The sequence below is a fragment of the Rhopalosiphum maidis genome, chromosome 3, assembly GCF_003676215.2.
Source record: "Rhopalosiphum maidis isolate BTI-1 chromosome 3, ASM367621v3, whole genome shotgun sequence".
Taxonomy (NCBI): domain Eukaryota; kingdom Metazoa; phylum Arthropoda; class Insecta; order Hemiptera; family Aphididae; genus Rhopalosiphum; species Rhopalosiphum maidis.
In genome coordinates this window covers 39,693,333-39,698,910 of record NC_040879.1, presented here as the reverse complement: position 1 = coordinate 39,698,910, position 5,578 = coordinate 39,693,333, and the positions used below count along the sequence as shown (strand labels likewise).

Below are 5,578 nucleotides of genomic sequence, written 5' to 3'. Positions count from 1 at the left end.
CTACAAAGTCCTTTCTAGATAAAGCTTTTGTCTATTGTAAAAGTATGGTCTCATATGTTAGGGACAGTGATGTTTATTAGTGCAGGTTCATACATCAACTTACATGCGGGAACAATACATGGATGCACAAGCATGTTGAAAATAAATAAAAAACACACATACTCAAATTACTAAAATATCTAGTAATTTAATGAAAATTATAAAAAATAATGAGCAATAAATACAATACTAAAATTCTTGACAGTGAATAAATAATGACATTTTAAAACAATATTAATTTAAAATCAGCAATCAATGAACTGAATTAAACACAAACGATGTTACGAGACATAGTGTGATCTTGATAATCGGGCAATCCGAGTTACTATTAAGTGTATTATTGTAATACAATTAATATAAAATTATTTATACCTATTAGCTATTACAATTAATTTTCATAAATCTGTGACAATTGCATTGTAGTATTATTATATTCAAAATTTCAAATTATAATTAATATTAGTTTTGCGGTTGACATGTATATAGGAATAACCGCAACTTCCATTGGTCCAAAATATTAATGAGTCCTTAGAGAATCTGACAATCCATTTGGTTCGACCGCGGCATTCAAAAAATTATACATATCATTCAGTTTTCTTCTTCTTTGTATAAATCAAATACAACCACGACATGTTCTAATAATTTAATAACACTAGATACCTTTTTTGGATTTTTTTTTTAAATAAATATTATCCACCAAATCTTGTACAAACCTAAACAAATTTTTTTTAAGAGCAATACTTTATTAATAATATCTTATGATTATTATTAAGGAGATTGGAAGCGGTGACTTTCTGTCTTTGTCTAACACACATGGAATATAGCTATACGGCTGACAAAAATTAAGGTACTTCTAGTTGTTCAATTTAAAATATGTAAGATGTTTTAATTGGTACACAAGTTTACTTTGCATCGGTCGAAGCACTTTTCGATTGTTTTATTATTTAGAAATAAACATTTTAAATTTTATAAATTTGTCAATTTTTATTATTAAATATATTAAAAATATGTTTTGACCGATGCAAAGTAACTTATATACCAATTCAATTATCTTTACATATTTTAAATCGACAACTAGAAGTACCTAAATTTTGTCAAGCGCGTATAGCTATTTTTCCTATGTTCCTCGTGTGTAAGACAAAGACAGAAAATCACTGCTTCCAATCCTTAATGATAGTTTTATATCAATTATAAAATAAATAAAGTACAACTTCATTACTTTTTTACTCGTGTTTTCACACAATTTATGTATTTTATAAATTTGAATAATGGTGAGATTATGAGTACTTCTTCCTAAATATATTATGTATAATAAAGTATAAGCGATAGATTAAGTTTATTATTTTGATTATCGCAACAGTTTATATAAACTGTTTGTTAATAATAATATATGCAAATATTTTTTAAGAGCAATTCGTTTTATAGACACTAGTTGGGTGAAGAATCTAAAGCTTTTATTATAATGTTATCATAAATAATACATACCATTCTTTTATGCTAGATGGAAATGCACTCGTATCATCAGTTTTTCCTAAAAGTGACTTGCATAGTTTATATGTTAAGTAAGTATACATTTTTTTCATTATTTGTCCTCTCAAAGGTAAAAATAAATCCACAATCATAATATTTAATAAATCATCTTCATTGTGTTTTGAATACAGTTCTTGAGCAAATGACATAATATTAGTACCATTATCTTCTTCTAATGCTGTTTTGATACAAACACTAAATAATCCTTTAACCACATTTATCATTTGTCCCACAGATGATCAAAATATATTGTAACCATTTACTTGGCTATCGTTAGCAATTCGGCAACACTAAATTTCTTATTATTTTTTAGTATATTGTGAGATATGAATGTTATTACTAATTCAAAATTATGCCGCCCAATGTTTTGATATTTAATGATGGACCACTACTTCAAATATCGAAATCGGCTCCCCATTTGCTTAAAATATTTTGAACATCCTGAAAAATATAATTTATTTATGTTTTAATAATGGTTATCTTTAGGCAAAAAGTTTATCATATTTATTTATTAAATAGATAATATGAATAGAATTTATTATTTTCAAAACATACACCAAATTCAGGTGATCAGTTTGTTTTCATTAAATGGTTAAAATGAATATTGGCTTTAAGTTCATTTCTCTCAATTGACATAATTTGTAAGCGTTGTAAACACAATGAATCAGTATCTGCATTTTCTTTAAAGCGTATATTTTAATTAGAGTGGTCAACATGATCCGAATTCATTAATTCAAGATGAACTTCTTCGCTGTCTTCAAAACCAATAGTCTGGTTTATACTTTCTTGATACAAGGTGTAAATATGTCATATCTTCATCAAGTTCAGCACTTTGTTTCAAAAGCTTTCCTTCAGAGCGCCTCTCTTTCAGAATTTTTTTAATATCAAATTTAAATTTTTTTTTAACATTCTTGCAAACTTTCTTTGTTCTTGCCATTCTAAAAAATAAAAATGAAATAAATATCACTTAAACAAGCATTGTAAAGCATTGTGCAATTATATAATATTAGAATTATTAGGTTACCTACCAGTGGCAACTATCCTTAAAAATATAGGTGTAGCGAAACATAAGAAGTAATCACCCAACCTCAATAATATTCATCCATATAACATCCTATCTACTGAATAGTTTATTCAGCATGTTGAAAAAAAAATAGTTACTATTATACTATTAAAATATTCCAAAGTATTATTGTATTATTTGCTTACGAAAAATTACATAGACAACCCATCCCATCCACCTCTAATTAAAAATGTAGCAGGCGCTACACTTCTACTATAAGATAGCCGCCTCTGTTACCTACTATAATAAGTTATCAAATAAACAAATAAGTAACCATCTGTAAGAAATTAATAAAAAATATTATTTATTTTTTACATACATTATGAAGAATATCAATATATATCAAATATTTCAAATTTACTTTGTTTATCGTCAGATGTTATATTGTTCTTCAATTTTCATGAAATCTCAGGATAAGCTTGACTGAACTTAATCTTGAATGCTCCGAAGTGCTTGGTTCGCCGAGTTCAAAAACGATCGTTACGTTACTATGATTATGAATATAAATGTATAACAAATAACAATTATATTCTGTGTTGACTAATAACTACTGTTACTCAACAATCTACATCTACATTCCACAATATTTTATTTTTAGGTTTTGTTCAATTGTAAATAATGTACTTGACACCTGTAAATTTGTTGAATTGAGCGGGAATAAAATTATTTATGATTCTACCAGCTGCCGAGCCTCGGGCTGTTCGGTCTCCGAAGATGACAGCCACGCTTTTCAGCATGATTTAAGATAATATATATATATTTATGTATATACATATAACTAGATCGTGATACACAAATATATATATTATCTTAAATCATGCTTTTCAGCCAGCAATTCTCATATAAGAAACGCATAAATTGGAGCCGAACCATAATGCAATTGTACCAATAATGAAATATAAAATTTCCCAATTTTATTCACAAACTTAGGTTTTTCTCATATCTTATCATTGTATAATTATTGTACAATTCAAATTTATGTATTTTAAAATCCAATGATTGTATAATCGTAAATTTAAAGATATTTCGCTTTTGAGCTGTTTTCCAGAAAAACCGTGAGAGTTAAGACCGTGAAAGTCGTAAAACATTAAATTGATCCTTGTAACGAACTATTTTTGATTTAAAAAGTGTAAATAAGGATTTTTAAAACATCGTTTTAAAGGTCAAATGGTTTTTAAAAACTAAAAATTTCGAAGTATCGAAAATCTTGTTTATAAGTTGTATTTGTTAGTAGACATTTGATAGAAACTTAGGAATGGACCTTTACAAAAATTATTGTGTAACAATGTAACCAAAAAAAAATATATATATATATTTTTATAATATTACTCAGTCAACTAACTGTCAATATTTTTATTCATAAGACAAACTATTAAAGTGACCAACACACACTTAAAAACAAACCTAAATTCCCAAAAATAGTATGTTTGTGGTGCTATAGGTGAATCTGCGTAATATAAAATTCATAATAATTTTGATTCTTACTAATATGACAAAAGATGTGTGCATTTGTATTCTTTTATATACCTATACCAATGAAGCAATGACATTAGCATTATAATGTTATAGAAATACATCGAGAGATACACATTTCCTATAACAATATGATACAACATATGTTGAATATGATGTAATTATTTGTAATTATAATTTATTTTTTTTAAATGCAGTTTCAAAATCAATTGTAGGTACATATTATTATCAGTTGTACATTCAACAGAATTTATAAACTATAAATAAAACTTAAAAATTGCATTTATTTGATTAATATCTATATATATTTTATGTATAAGGTACATGGTCACATAAAACACACACATAAGTTATGCATAAATTACATAAATTATGAAACTGTTATTTTATAAATCTATTAAAAATTATATTGCTTAAATATAAATATATATTTTTTATATTTTGCTTAATATGTTTGTCATTAAATACAAGTAAAAAAAAAAGTAGTAAAGATGGGACATATTTACTTTAGTGAGTTGATTCAGAATGCAATTAAATGAACTGGTTTAGACTGTTTAGTGAACATTTAATCATAAGATATAAGAATCATAATTCAACTTGTTAATTTGTTTGTGATTTGTGAATACCACTGACAAGTTCATTTAAATTGAATCATTAATTGATTCTACGGTGAGTTGTTTCTTATCGTAATCATAAAAATTTAATTAAATTACTCAATTCTAATTTATATATTAAAAAATATAAGTTGTAAGTTGTAAAGTATGTATTTTTGTAAGATTTGAATACAAAATAGTTAGTTATAGGAATGTAAATATCCATTATACAAGAAGTCACTATTTCCATTTTTTTTTTGTTTTTATAGATGAAATTTGAATTTAAATAGTGTAAAAAAAATTAGTTTGTTGACAAATTAAAAAGACAATAAATAAAAACTTTCTACAGATTATAACATATAAGGAGTTAAGTAAAAAAAAGTAATTTTAGTCACAATAATCTTCATATCAAATAATTCTTTTTTTTATTTTTTATTTATTTTAAGCTGACAAACTATGTTTGGTAATCAAAGAGCAGATATTTATCAATAGAGTAATATGGATAACTGGTTGGATATTGATATGATATATTTTTATCTTGTCAACATTCAAACAGCCAACCAGACAAGAAATTATATATATATTTTTTTTAATATTAAAGTATATTGAAAATGTTTTTTTATGCTTTTTGAAAGCAATGTATTTAACTACTGGACAATTTATGACGCTGACCATTTAATGGAATCTACAAAAAATTATCTATCGATAAACTTAAGACTTCACCGTTTTTCGTTCTTCTATGTGGAATTAATCTCATCCACAAACGGACAATAACAAAAGTTTTGAATACCTAAAAAACATAATATTACATTTGCCAATAATTTGTGATTTACTAATAGGACTATACTCTATTACATATTGTTCAGCGTTAATAGATTTT

General features: G+C 25.4%; 1 pseudogene; it reads right to left on the bottom strand.

The window, feature by feature from the left end:
• Window positions 1–498: 498 nt before the first annotated feature.
• LOC113552687 lies at window positions 499–3,369 on the bottom strand (annotated as a pseudogene).
• Between the last annotated feature and the right edge of the window lie 2,209 nt (window positions 3,370–5,578).